Raw genomic sequence first — 15,372 nt, forward strand, 5'->3', positions numbered from 1 at the left:
TAATATTGGGTGTCATTATTTTCAGTAAAAGATGCCACCACAATCCTGAAAAGAACCAGGAGAGAAAGTTCATACTTAGAGAAACAACATCCTGGGACATTGCTTGTTGCAGATTCTTCAAAGCAGACATAGCTTCAGTAATATGAGTTTGCATCAGAAATGTACGTACAGCAGGAAATTCCAATCATTACACATACGCCACCTTGGCTAGCAGTTTACATGTCCAAAACCATTCTGTTTTGCAGTACCATTAAACGCATTTCACTTAATTGTTTGTTTTGTCCTTTATTGATGTCCATCGTCATGTTTACCAGGGTCTTCATTCTATAGTCCAATGTCTCAATCAACAGCATAGATTTACCAACTCCAAACCACGGGAAAGTGAAAGTACTATTTTACTCCCTGTGCTCCAGTGCTTATGTTCAGAGGGAACGTTGGAACCCCACATGGGATCATGGCGTTGGAACACTGAGCTGGAGCTGAGTTCTCTTCTCCTCCTATTAGAAGGATGATTTTCCTTCACAGCTTGAGCTGAGATGATAGTGTGGTCAGAAACAAACACAGGTACGAGGACAGTCCTCAGGAGACACGTTCCGTCTCCTGCCGGCATGCTCTTAGCATACAGGGTGGGTTGTCTGGTGGATTTAGGCATCACTGAGCATACGTAGCATATACTCATGTTCTTCTCTTCAGCCAACATCGTCACATACATCTGCCACAAGCTCTCTGAGTGATGGTCTGGTAGATTTCCCAGCCAAATCTTCATGGCAGCCATTTTTTGCTAGGTTAACAGAGATGTTAATTTTACCCAGGACTCTAAAGAACAGGGATCAGTTGGTTTCTTCACCGACGTTGAGACGAGTGGCCCTCAAAAACCAAACCCCTTTGAAGTCGGACTTCCCCACTGTTCCAACCTTTAGGCACTTAACACTCTCTGTAACTGACAGTGGCTGAGGTGAATCCAGGAAGGTCTTTCAGCGATCATTACAGCTGTTGGCATGGTCAGGAGCACTTGGAATGGTCCTTCCCAACTTTGGCTCGCCCAGTCCTTCCTTCTGATGATTTTGATGAACACCCAGTCTCCTGGTCTCACTGCTTGTGGATCCTGTGGAGAAAAAGGTTCTCCTGGCAGTAAATTTGCATTGGACACTTCTTTAGACTGCAACATTTCTCTCATGTAGTCTGCTAGAGTTTTTTTCCCCCCCTTAGGTGGCGTCTGTATTGTGAACAGCGGTAATTTATATGGTCTGCCATGTATTATTTCAAATGGAGTCAAACCACTGCTCGTTGGAGTTATTCTCATGTACAGTTTTACTAGGTCCAAACATTCTGGCCATGGCCTCTTTGTTTCTTCCATGCACTTTTTAAGTCTGTATTTAAATGTCCCATTTGTCCTTTTCACAAGTTCTACACTTTGTGGCACGGTGTGTTTCTTTAAGGTTATCTGTAACCTGCTTGCCATTTGCTGAATCACCTGATTCAGAAAATATGGACCATTTTCACTGTAAATTTTCTGTGGGATGCCAAACCTTTGCATCTATCTTTTAGCTACTGTCAGTGCATCTGTTTGCTTTGCTGGAACTATTTCAACCCATTTTGAAAATGCATCAATCATTAACAGACAGTATTTGTAAGGGCCACTTTGTAAGTTCATTAAAATCTATATGCATCACTTCAAAGGGTTCCTTTAGTTCTGGAAACCTTCACTGTTCTGATATAAAATTAACCTGAGGGTAATTTTTAACACAAATCTTACTCGTACATGCTTTACAATTTTTTTTTTTTGTATGAATTAAATCCTATGAAATAAATCCATATGTTGCTGTATTATAATTATCCCTCCCTTTTTGAGACATGGCAATTGCCCATGGCTCAAATAAGCTGCTGCTTGGAATAAGCTTTTAGGGAGAACTGCTTTGTTACAAACTATAGAATCCTTCTGATTCATTGTTGCTACATTTTTTACCCATATGTGTTTTTCTACAGTTGCCGCTGTTTCTATAATTAACAACACTTCTAGAACAATGATTTGCTCTGTTTTTTGCTCTAGGCAAATATCAGAAAGACCAAATTGTAATACATCTACTACATGGGGGTCTAGTGGTTGAATGAAACCAGACCACTTCAGCTGAATTTCCTACAGCCATGGTAGTTGCACAAACTGCTAGCAGACATGGGGGTAGCGCTGCTGCTAAAGGTTTGAGCTTATCACCACGGGGCTGTAAACAACACAGAAGTCGTAAAACTAGAGCTAAGACAGTTGCTGAGATAAGTTTTCATTTAGCTCTGTGAATTGCTGCTCTACTTCTGAGGTCCACTGGATTGTGTCTGACATGGCCATCAGCATGTCATGAATAAAATTTAAGAAAGCTAAGTTTTCTCTACATAATGTCAAATCCAAACTCTTCAATAATTACACAATCCTAAAAAAGACATCATTTGTTTTTTAGGCTCACTTACTATAGCAATTCTTCACTTCCTGTATCTTTTTACCTTCTTCTGAGATAACATGGCCTAAGTAACGGACTTGTTTCTGCACCCACTGCATTTTATCTTTGATAACTTTGTTTCCCATTTTAGCCAAAATGATGTAGCAGCTGTTTTAAATGCAATTAGAAAGCCACCTATGTACATTAATACTTTATTTCCATGCTTTAGATTAAAGCTCTCTAAGCATGTTAAAATAGCCTGGATAAAAATTGTAGAACGGTCTACAAATCCCTGTGGCAGGCGTGTCTACATATATTTTTTTCTCTTCCTTGAAAGTAAAAACTGAGAATCTGGACATGGTCTAATTATTCCTGCATCCAATGAAATGTTTATAATTGCCATTATACCCTCCTGTTCTTCATATTTTAGCCCATACTGTTTTATCTGGAGCCTGTACTTTAATTTAGGAATTATTTTAACTGGTTCTACGGTTGTCAATAATCCTACATCAGTTGGCCCTGTAGACCACAAAGCATTTGGAATACCTTTTAAATCATTTTCATTGGATTCTGATAGCAAAGAATGTTGGACGTTTTTGTCTCATGCCAAATTTTGGACACGGGGTTCTGCATCGAACAGAACTTTGTAAGGCTGTTTCCATAGTTCTGTACTACGGCTATAAAGCCAGCCTGTTTTGTGTGGACACTGCTGAAAATCAGACGGTCTTTCTGCAGCTTTTAAACGCGGGCCTGTGTCTCTCCACTCTGCTTCATTGGTCTTAAACAATGACAAAAAATGTTCCCATGGTAAGCCATACAATTTTTTCGTCTGTGTAGAAAGCATAACAGTAACTGCTGCGAATGATCTCCCATCTGTATACATATTTTGTATAGCCACAATTGTAGTTTCCTGTTTTAGAAACTGTTTTGCAAACTTTTCATCTGGGGTTAAGCACACATTCATAGTGGTTTGTAGATCAGCTAACCGAGTTTCATCCTCTGGTTTTGATAATGTGCTTCTAACATTTTGCATAAGTTTACTTTTTTTCTTTTATTTGGAGCAGAGACTGTAAGCGTAGTGCATAAAACACAGGAGGATTTTATTGCAACGACATTACATGTTCATTCCATCCTGCGTTGGGAAAACTGCAATACCTAATTTTTTCATTAAGTCCTGTCCTAACAGATTAATGGGGCAAGTTGGTGACATTACTACAAGAGCATACAACCTTTCTTCCTGTTTGAGGGTCTTTTATTTCTAATGCTTTTAACATCCATTCTTGGGATGTTTGACCATTTGCTGATTTTACAAAAATGGACATTTTAGAAGTTTTTAGTCCTAAATTATCTTTTATACATGTTTTATAGGCTCATGAATTGCATAAAAGAGTAACTGGCTGTCCATTAATTGTAAGCATGTATGGTTTTTCTTTTAATGCATTTAATAGCTCCCATGCTCCATACACATCTACTGTTTTTAATGCTCTATGTCCCCATTTGCTCTAGGCCCCTAGTCACATTTTATATGAAGAACCGTCCCTGCGGCCTCTTCCTTGTCCCTGCAGATGAGGTGCTTGTATCTGATTGGGACATTCCCTGGACCAAATGGCCGGGTGACCCACAATTCCAGCACCCCCCATCTGTTTTTACTGATTTGGGCTGAAAGCCCCCTCGGTCACTAGGACCGCCCCTGCCTCCTCGGAAACCTCCTCGACGCTGTCAAGGCGGTCCGGTGGCTTGGAAAGCAAATATTTCTTCTGGGTCACATGAAGGATCTGCCCAGAAAATGTGCCCCCCCCCCCTCCAGACGCACCACCTCCCTTTTTAGCGTGTTTCTCGGCGTGATGCACACATAGACCTATTCCATAACTGGTTACGTTAGACGTTATCAGTGTAACTAAGTGTTTTTTTGTTTTTGTTTTTTTAACCCACGCAGATATATGCGGCTGGAAACCTTCCATTAACAAATATAAGTATTTTTATTGTTTTATGGATCTGAAATTTCCAATTACCCGCCCTATTTTGTGCTTGAATTAACTTACAGCGCGCAACGTCAAGCTCTTATATAGCTATAAATATATCTATATACATATATACACATAGACATACACACACACATTTTTTTATTTCCCCTCTTTTTTTTCTTTCTTAGCACTTATTTTTAGCCGGCACACGTTTTTCCATTGATTCACCTTCAACACACACCATCTATTTTATACTTTTTCTTCCACTTCTCCAAGTATTTTTTAATATTAAGAAATATACATGATAATATTTATTGCGATAACATTTTAAATTTACTTGGGTACACAAACTTTTTATCCCCTCTGGGATTTCCCTTTCTACTTTGTGCTGAACCCATCCTAATTACTTTTGCGTTGTGTTTATCTACCTTCCAGGACCTTAATCCTGTTTTTTTTTAAGGTACCGTTCAGGACTTTAACCTGAGTTTTTTAGTTACCTTAAATTACACGACGGACTGAAATCCGGTCGTATTGCTTCGAGGGACTCAGACCTCTCGATTTAACTTTTCGGGGATTTTTTTTAATCACCCGTTACAAGGGACTAAAACCGCTTGCACACCTGTTCGGGGAACTTTTAATCACCCGAAACCCTGAACGACGGACTTTAAGCGATCGCTTTAAAACTTACTTGCTGTGGTGTGCTTTTCTCCCGGTCGGATCCCGTCAATCCCTCGTTGGCGAAAGGAGTTAACCTACGACGCTGGCCCAGCGAGGAAGTTACCTCCCGGGACTTTAGACAGGTCCATGACTCAGACCACCGGTGGGTTTCAGCGTGTCCGCTCCTCTCGTCAGCGAGCTGATATGTTGGGATCCGCGTCACGGTACCAGGCTGATAGGGTTATTAAAGATAACCCCTTTTATCCTAGAATGAAAACCACACAACACAAGTTTTAGACATTTCTATAGAAAAGGACAAAGGAACCCAAACGGAGAACTACACTCCCTTAAGGTTTAGGAACGTCTGCGCCGGGTCATCTCTGTCCTTCTGTCTTTATTATCACACATCAAAAAGGGGGTCAGGAGGTTTGGGTCAGGAGGTTTCAGGAATTTTACAACATGGGGGTGGAAAGCAAAGAAGGGAGCAAGGGATTCCTTATCTGAGAGAATTATTTGTTATTCCTGTCTAAGGTTAAATACAACAGAACCTTCCTGAAAGCAAACTCTTAAAACAAACCAAATACCTGTAACTTGTTAGAAATAAAATGATTACATTCACATTTTTCCAACATGTACCTTCCCTGAATGAAGATTATAATTATCATGCATACTTGTCCCTAGAGGTGTCAACAAAATGGAGGATCAATGATCAGGAACATGATGGGGGATTGGATCGGTTCTGATAGGAACCATTTAGAATTGTGACGGGGTTCTTCTATGCTTGGTCAAACATAAATGACTGGCCAAGGCCGGAGATCTCTTTAGTGAAATTTATTCAGTTTTTCTTTCAGGTGAGCCAAAGATGGCAGGTGCAGAATATATACAAGGACGTCCAGGCAGGTTAAAAAGTAGACAAAAAAAGAACAGTACCTTCCATGTTACAGTCTTTCACCCTCAGTGTGACTTCTCTGGAGTCTAACCACAGACTGTCTCCATGTGGAGCAGAGCCCTGCTTTTAAAGCCACAGGCTCCGCCCACAGGAAGATCAAACAAGCAAACAAAAACCAAACAAACAAAAACATCTAAGCAATTACTTCTAACTCAAATAAATTAAAGTATACAAAATAATAATAATAAGGAAAAAAATAAACTTACAATCAAAAATACAGTACTCAATTTAACAAAACACTCAGTACTTCTGATGACATCACGTCATGTGACTTCCTCCCAGCACACCACAATCCAGAAACAAGCCTGCTTGAAAACAAAACAGGGAAAATGTTTGAAACTGAAAATAAAAAGGTTATAATGAATGCTAACTGAAGCAGGAACACCGTGTGTGCACCCACAATGAACCACATCAGTTTAGCTGCAACAAAAAGTAAGTTAGAGCTGGTGTATGTGTGTGCAGACGTGCTCGCATGCTGATGCGGACTTATAACTATGTCCTAGCTCGTGACGGCTCCTCCGTCACAAGAATATAAAGTTAGGATCTGGTTCTATTTTTTCTCACAGCTCGTTGTTTAATATTCAGTCATATTTAAAATGTACTTAAGTAAAATTCTACAAAATGTGTTATAATAAGTTTTTTCTGACAGGATTCCTAAGAGACGGACACGTAAACATCAACCAGAACCCAGCTGTGTGTCCTTTAAGAGCGACTGGTCAAAGGATAACTTCATGGACTTCAAATCTTCTGGACCTCCATCCTCAGAGAGGTGAGTTGTATCTAACTGCTGTAACTGTGGAAACTGAGTCAGTGTGAAATGTTTTTATTCCAACATGTGTTTAACGTGAGCTCAGCTCTTTTTCCCACATTTCTATGTTCATATGTGAAGCGGTGTGTGTTGGATGTTCTCCAGAACCACAGCAGTGAAAGTGGAAAGAATGGATGTTGTTGGAGGCGTCCTGGATGCTGCTACATCATGTTTAACAGCTCTGATCTGTTTGCTTTTGGGCCTCATTGATTAGTCGCCATCATTAAACACTTTTCTCTGCTTAAAGTCAAAGATTTAGTTTGGACTGGAGCTCACTCTGATTGGTTCTGTTCCATGTTAATGAGCAAACTGGACTCTTTTGGCCCATCTCCCATATTCATAGTGATTGAATCAAATCCAACATGGAACCAACTGGACTTTCTTTCTTTGTTCCTGAACCGTTTTATCATCGTATCTGAAAGTCTTCCTCAGTTTTAGTGACTGAAGAGTTTCAGTTCTTCTCAGCTGGAGCTGGAACAATCACTGGGATCAGAACCAGAGACTTGGTGTTGTTCCCTCACAGGAGTTTAGAGCTGCAGCTGTTCTTCAGCTCTTAAATATCTCAATGGATTTATTACATTTCAGTTGAGCTTCAGACAAGTTAGCAGAACTGCAGCAACTCATTAAAATGGGTCCAGAAATGCTCTGGTCTAAATGCTTCTCTAGATTTTTCTTCAACAGCTTTATTGTTACTTTGGGAAACTAATAAAATCCTGATTTCACTGCAAGGAATCATGTTGTGATATTTTAGCCAATCACCAGCCCTAGTATGGACCGGTCTCCTCAGTCGGGGTCTGAGGTTCTGGAAATGACCCGTTACATTTCTTTAAGAGCCAAGAACAGAAACCCAGTTCCTCCCAGTGAGCTCTCAGATGTTCCAGTTCTATCTGCAGACAGAGGTTTGATCCGTTATCTCCAGAAATCAGCTGCCCTGTTCTGATGAAAACACCTTCATGTCTTCATGTCTGGAGTGTTGATGCTGATCAGGAGGTTCTGCTGCTTCCTGGCTCCATGTCAGACTAACAGTGGATCACATTTCCACGACCCGCTGGGAAATACCTGCTAGAGCCAGTCTGACCTAAAGTCCCTTAAATGAAAGTTGCGCCAACTCAGCGAGTGCCGCCATTTTGGATCTAAACTTGCCACAGGCAGGCGCTTTAACACTGTTATGTTATGCGTGTTTCGCACCTTCTAATACCCTTCAGGCAGGTGTTCTGAATAAAACACAACTGAGTGTTGATGATCACCTACTAGGTATCCAGAAAAGCTGATATTACATTTTAATAAGACTTGAGAGAGACATATTTAAGTGAACTGTATACTTCTCTTTTCCTGTCTTGAAGTCCAGAATTGATCCCATAGGACGCGCTGGCCGCCTGTTTCGGCACGCCTCCGCTCGCGGCCGTGCCACGTGTGCCACGCGGCCGCCGGTGCGGTGCGTGAGCTGGGCTCGACCCCCTGCTCTGGGTCCCTGTCACCCACCGTCGCTCGCCTGCCTCTGCCACCACAGCGAGCGGTCCCAGAGGGGGCACGACGTACAGTGTGAGCACTCCGGTCGCGTCCGAGCGTCGCGCTGCACAGATCGTTAGCGGTGAACTTTTTAAACCCCGCGGTTCCGTTGTACAGTTTGAGATGTATATAAGTACCACCACTGAAAAACTCGTACAGTGTATGCCCGGCTTAGCGGTTGGGGACTGGCGGGGAGAGACAAGCTTTTTTTTAATATTGGCGAGGCGGCCGACTCGCCAAACTTAGCGCTGCGGGAAACCCTGACTTTAGAAAAAAAAGCCCACATACCTCACACAAGCGAGAGTTTGTTGTAGGTCTCCAAGTTTTGTTCGTCTCTTGGTCCAAGCGACTGACTCGGTTGATCCACAATAAACGCCGCTCTTCATCGCTTGGAAAACGGAACATCCGCGTCCCTTTATCAGTGCTGTTGCTGCAGCCGTGGTGGCTTATTTTCGAAATAAAGAAATACTCAAAAATACTCGAAATAATCAGGAGTAAAAATAAAAGAAATCGGTCGCTCGCAGTGTTGTAAATGCGCTGAGCTTAGCTGAGCCTAGACCCAAAATGGCCGCAGGAGATCACGTGACCCGAAAAAAATGGAACGCCCATGACGCAACTTTCATTTAAGGGACTTTAGTCTGACCCATCAAGACTTGGTTCCTGTGTGCGTTGTGAGAGCAGTTCAGCAGGGAAGGAAAGCTTCATCATGTGGTTGGTGGAACCAAGCTGAGCTGAAGTGGACCATCAGAGGTTCTGCTAGTTCTTAATGGATCAGCAGGAACATTAAACGTCTCCAACTACCTGGATCCTCTGGTTCTCTGCTCACATCCAGAAGTCCTTCATGGATGTTTATCTTCTGATTGTCTCTGTGTGGACAGATATAATGTGAGCTCACTGGCTTCCAGGGACCTACAGAATCCATTTTAAAATACTCACCATCACATCCAGGACAGAAACTTACATGGACACACGGCCACATATCTCAGACCTCCTCCAGGTCAACACCACCTCAGATCTAGTCATCAGAACCTGCTGGATGTCCCACACACTGTCCTGAAGACCTGTGTGGACAGAACCTTCGCCTCCACTGTCTCCAAGCTCTGGGTCACTGTCCCCACCAGCATCAGATCTGCTGACAGTGTGGACAGTTTGAAGTCCCAGTTCAAGACCCAGTTTTTAAAATGTCTACTGGGTGGTTCTGGTGGTTCTGGTCTTCATCCTTTTAGTTCATCTTCCTCTTTTTAACCTATTTGTATCGTGTTCATTTGATGCTCAGTTTTTCTGTTTTAAGGACTTTTACTGTGAAGCTCTTGGTGATTTCATCTATGAAAACTGCTGGATGAATATTTCCTTCCTTCCTAATTGTTCTGGTTCCTCCACAGAGTGGACCAGCAGAACTCAGAGGTTCCCAGAGGTCCGTCTGCCCGGCAGCATCAAACCCAGCTTGACTCCATATTTATGGTCTGTACATGTACAACAACTACTTTTCCATCGGTTCTGTTCAGTCGTCTCCATGTTGGACTTTGTGGACCAGTGGACCGTCAGTCTGTCCAACATTCTCTCTCTGTCTCTCTCCGAGGTCGGTCGTGTCTTTTCTCTCTCTGCAGCTTTTACCCCCCCCCCCCTCCTGCATACATGTTGTCTTGTGTTTATTTATGCTTTTGTGCTATGAGGTTTTTTTTTGTCGGTTGTTTGTCTCTTTATAGGTGAGAGCATAAATAGGCAAACATCTGTCTCTTTTTTTTCTCCCTCCCCTCTTTCCCCCATGTTGTTGCTCTTTCTTCGAGAGTTTCAAGGCAGCGCCTGTAAACTCCGTTTAGGCGGGGTCTGGGCAGTTTGGAGGAATGCGGCCTTGACAGCTGCGCTTTTTTTTTTTTGGCAACGCAAGGCCTCAGTCAATCGTTCCCCCCAAATGTTTGTTTAAGTGTATGTGATGGACGGTTGTACTGGAACTGACTTTTCGATTGCAATGCAAATTGTAATTGACAAAAAAAAATTTGATTGATTGATTGATTGATTGATTGATTGATTGATTGACATGGTTCTGATGTTTGGATCCATGATCTCAGTCTGATATGTCCTTCATATATTATTCTGTTCCAGCTGCTGGAGGACAACATTGTCACTTTTGTGAAGAAGGAGCTGAAGAAGATCCAGAAGGTTCTGAGTCCAGATGACCCAGACTGCTCAGAGAGTCAGAGAGATGATGAGGAGGTGTTGGAAGGTGAGGATGAAGAGCAGAGGAGGAGTAGCAGAGAGGCTCTGATGAAGATCACTCTGAACTTCCTGAGGAGGATGAAGCAGGAAGAGCTGGCTGACCGTCTGAGCAGTAAGAGGATTTCTACAAAGATTTAACCTGATGGATAAATCACACATTTACTGATGTCTGAAGAGATGGAATTACATTTATTCACATCATTATCAGAAGATCATTTGGTTTCCTGTCTGATTTCACTTTTTGTGTTAATTTAGAACAACTTGCTGCAGTTTGTCAACATCAACTTAAATCTGGTCTGAAGGAGAAGTTCCAGTGTGTGTTTGAGGGGATCGCTAAAGCAGGAAGTCCAACCCTTCTGAACCAGATCTACACAGAGCTCTACATCACAGAGGGAGGGACTGGAGAGGTCAATGAGGAACATGAGGTCAGACAGATTGAAACAGCATCCAGGAAACCACACAGACCAGAAACAACCATCAGACAAGAAGACATCTTTGAAGTCCCACCTGGAAGAGATCAACCAATCAGAACAGTGATGACAAAGGGAGTGGCTGGCATTGGGAAAACAGTCTTAACCCAGAAGTTCACTCTGGACTGGGCTGAAGACAAAGCCCACCAGAACATCCACTTCATATTTCCATTCACCTTCAGAGAGCTGAATGTGCTGAAAGACAAAAGGTTCAGCTTGGTGGACCTTGTTCATCACTTCTTTACTGAAACCAAAGGAATCTGCAGCTTTGAACACTTCCAGGTTCTGTTCATCTTTGATGGTCTGGATGAGAGTCGACTTCCTCTGGACTTCCAGAACCAGGAGATCCTGACCGATGCTACAGAGTCCACCTCAGTGGATGTTCTGCTGACAAACCTCATCAGGGGGAAACTGCTTCCCTCTGCTCGCCTCTGGATAACCACACGACCTGCAGCAGCCAATCAGATCCCTCCTGAGTGTGTTGGCATGGTGACAGAGGTCAGAGGGTTCACTGACCAACAGAAGGAGGAGTACTTCAGGAAAAGGTTCAGAGATGAGGAGCAGGCCAGGAGGATCATCTCCCACATGAAGACATCAAGAAGCCTCCACATCATGTGCCACATCCCAGTCTTCTGCTGGATCACTGCTACGGTTCTGGAGGACGTGTTGGAGACCAGAGAGGGAGGAGAGCTGCCCAGCACCCTGACTGAGATGTACATCCACTTCCTGGTGGTTCAGACCAAAGTGAAGAAGGTCAAGTATGATGGAGGAGCTGAAACAGATCCACACTGGAGTCCAGAGAGCAGGAAGATGATTAAGTCTCTGGGAAAACTGGCTTTTGATCAGCTGCAGAAAGGAAACCTGATCTTCTATGAATCAGACCTGACAGAGTGTGGCATCGATATCAGAGCAGCCTCAGTGTACTCAGGAGTGTTCACACAGATCTTTAGAGAGGAGAGAGGAGGACTGATCCAGGACAAGGTGTTCTGCTTCGTCCATCTGAGTGTTCAGGAGTTTCTGGCTGCTCTTCATGTTCATCGGACCTTCATCAACTCTGGTGTCAACTTGATGGAAGAAACACAAACTTCTAAGGAGTCCTCAGTTTCTAGGGACACTAAACTAAAGTATCTTCACCAGACAGCTGTTGATCAGGCCTTACAGAGTCCTAATGGACACCTGGACTTGTTCCTCCGGTTCCTCTTGGGACTTTCACTGCAGACCAATCAGAGACTCCTACAAGGTCTGCTGACACAGACAGGAAGTAGCTCACAGACCAATCAGGAAACACTTCAGTACATCAAGGAGCAGATCAGTGAGAATGTGTCTGCAGAGAAAAGCATCAATCTGTTCCACTGTCTGAATGAACTAAAGGATCGTTCTCTAGTGGAGGAGATCCAACAGTCTCTGAGTTCAGGAAGTCTCTCCACAGATAAACTGTCTCCTGCTCAGTGGTCAGCTCTGATCTTCATCTTAGTGTCATCAGCAGAAGATCTGGATGTGTTTGACCTGAAGAAATACTCTGCTTCAGAGGAGGTTCTTCTGAGGCTGCTGCCAGTGGTTAAAGCCTCCAACAAAACTCTGTAAGGACACTAGGGTTGGGAATTGAAAAGATTTTCACGATTCCGATTCCCTTATTGATTCTGTGAAATGATTCGATTCTTTTTTTGATTCCAATTTGGGGGAAAAAGGAGAACAAACAGTTTGATGATGAGCATCAACTTTGTTTACTTAACTATCACACAACCTTAAAAACTAACAAGGTCAATATGTCCACAGCAAATGTGCAACTGGAGTAACATTTATATTTGTTTAAATAAAAAAAGGAATATAAAAACAAACTTAAATACAGTATATGAGTTGTTTAGAATACAAGAAAATGTAAGTTTGTTGTGACAGTTGCTTATTAATCTCTCTTTAGATAACCTCAGTCATCTAAATCTAATGGAGAAGCCATCCGTTTAATGAAAAAGCATTACTGTACAATTTTGGGAAATAAACTCATCTCCCCCTGATTTAAATAAACGAGCGTCACCTTTCTCTCACTCCCCGAACTGCGGAGCAACTTTGTAGCATGTTTCGTTACATCCATTGCAATGCCTAGAATCATGTAAGAATTCAAGCTACCAGTAGTTCAAATTAAACATGCTACAAATGAAGGGCTGGATTAACGATAAAGGCACACTCCCTTAATAACCCCAAAGAGAGGTAGGAAATTGGTTTATTTCCAGAAATGGCATATGATCTACTAGGAACCAGTGAGTGATGTAAAACTAGCTACTTACCACCAGAGCTGCCTTCCATGCTGGTCGTAACTTTAGCTTCTGTCCGGTGTATGCCATGTTGTGTGCGCAGGTGTTTCTGCCTGTTGGATGTATTTCCTCCTGCGGATATAAATGCCATTTTGCAATGATTGCAAAGCGCCTCGTTGTCATTTTTCTCTTACTTAAAATTAAGTTAAACTTTCGACCATTTACCCAATGAGGCGGCATTTTTTTGTTTTGTTTTGCGCCTGGTCACGTCGTACTTGCTTACTGAATGCCATGTACGTAACTTGCGTAAAAAAATGTTGTCCTGCCGTTATGTTGCTCAGAGCTGCAGCACGACGGAATCGAAAAAAGCGAGCTGGAAGCGAGCTGCCAAACGGTGCCACGGAGTTGTAATACACGGAACCGGTTCTGAACAGGAACCGGTTTTCGATTCCCATCCCTAAAGGACACAGATTGTTACTGCTTTTATTTCTGAGAAATCTGCTAATGAGGTAAATATTGATTCAGTTTATTTATAATGAACCAGTTCACAACAAAAGGCAACATAAAGACGTGTAAAACCAGACAGATCCATCAATCTTTCCAAGGAGAACATTGGTGACTGTAAAGAAATCAACAATATTTCTGATGAATTGTTTAATAGCAGATTTTTCTCCCTGTCTCCTCAGACTGAGTGGCTGTAACCTCTCAGAGAGAAGCTGTGAAGCTCTGTCCTCAGTTCTCAGCTCCCAGTCCTCCAGTCTCAGAGAACTGGACCTGAGGAACAACAACCTGCAGGATTCAGGAGTGAAGCTTCTCTCTGCTGGACTGGAGAGTCCAAACTGCAGACTGGAAACTCTCAGGTACAAAGTTCTCCATCCTGTTGAAACCAGATTTATGTCCATTACCTGCTAAAACATAATGGAAATGTTAGTTTAGTGATAGATTTGTTAACTTTTGTCTGACCTTCATTCCCTATGAATAGAAGCCAGGCACATATTCACCGTATAGGAGTGATTCTCAAAGGTTTTATTTCGTGAACACTTTGAAGAATGAAATATATTCAGGACGCCCATCCCAATAAAATGTGTCAGAATTGTTGCCGTTATAGTTTTCAGTTTTAATGGATTCAATAATAATAATAATAATGATTATTATTTGTTAAAAGTCAGCAATAAAATTATGGTATAAATAAATTACATAAATGAGATAATAAATAAGTTAATAGTTTAAAATCACTCCAAGTCAATCAACAGTTAAAAAGGTTTAGGGATTGATGTTTAATCAGAGTGAGACATCCCACCTTTGTCAGATTTGTACGTGAATGACGTGACATAGTGAGTCCTCTTCCCTTTAATCTATCTTTGATGTGTTTTCTCCGGGAAAATCAATTTTTTATCAAGTAAGCTAGAAAAACTGTTCATGTTGAAGTTAAATGTGTTCTACACGCTTCCACCTAGGAAAACATTCGTCTTTGTGAGAATTACTTTGCTCAGAAAGACCTTCAATATGTTTTGAAATTACTTTTTGTAAAGAATATGAAAACATTTCTCGCTGATATATTTGTGTTGAAGCTAATCTAGCTGAATGTGGAATGTACTGGTGATATCCAGACATGGATATTGGTCAGTAATTTTTCTTCTGTATATTTCAGTTATGATAAAACTAAATTTATTAATAAAGGTTATTCAGCGTTGTTGTGAACTGGAGCAACATGGCCAGGTTAGATTATTTTAATTATTTTTATTTTTTACGAGAATAAAGTCAGAAGAATAAAGCCAAAGGGATACAAAATAAACTCTTAAAACTACAAAATTAAAATTAGACTCTGTGTCTCTGTCTCTATGTTAAGGACGTTAACTAAATTCATCTGCATTTACAAAGCAGACTAACTTGGCCTTACAACATTAGCTGAGATTACTGTATTGATGTTGTATCATTTTCTCAGATTTACCAAGTGGTTGGGTTGCTTTAACCTCCTCATTACACAGCCTTGTGTTCTGAAAGCAGCCCAGCTTAGCGCAGGTTCTGCTACATGTTGCTGCCACTGAGAGACCTGATGTCGTCGCCACCGTCATCATCAGCCATGGCAGCTGTTGACGGCCCTGCCACAAACATTTCTG

The 15,372-nt window shown here is 41.9% G+C and overlaps 1 protein-coding gene, 1 long non-coding RNA gene and 1 pseudogene across 2 annotated transcripts in view; 1 reads left to right on the forward strand and 2 right to left on the reverse strand.

Annotated features, from left to right (window-relative positions):
- Window positions 1–15,372, reverse strand: part of LOC118561913 — a 716,353-nt gene that overhangs the window by 407,044 nt on the left and 293,937 nt on the right. The gene's annotated exons all lie outside the window — the stretch shown is intronic.
- LOC118561874 overlaps window positions 1–15,372 on the forward strand; it is a 951,216-nt pseudogene that overhangs the window by 369,373 nt on the left and 566,471 nt on the right.
- LOC118561902 lies at window positions 945–6,022 on the reverse strand. Its single transcript, XR_004930356.1, has 3 exons — window positions 5,981–6,022; window positions 5,082–5,315; window positions 945–1,105 (listed from the first exon to the last, which is right to left on the reverse strand). It is a non-coding gene; the product is annotated as an uncharacterized LOC118561902 (long non-coding RNA).

The sequence above is a fragment of the Fundulus heteroclitus genome, unplaced genomic scaffold (genome assembly GCF_011125445.2).
Source record: "Fundulus heteroclitus isolate FHET01 unplaced genomic scaffold, MU-UCD_Fhet_4.1 scaffold_75, whole genome shotgun sequence".
Classification (NCBI taxonomy): Eukaryota; Metazoa; Chordata; class Actinopteri; order Cyprinodontiformes; family Fundulidae; genus Fundulus; species Fundulus heteroclitus.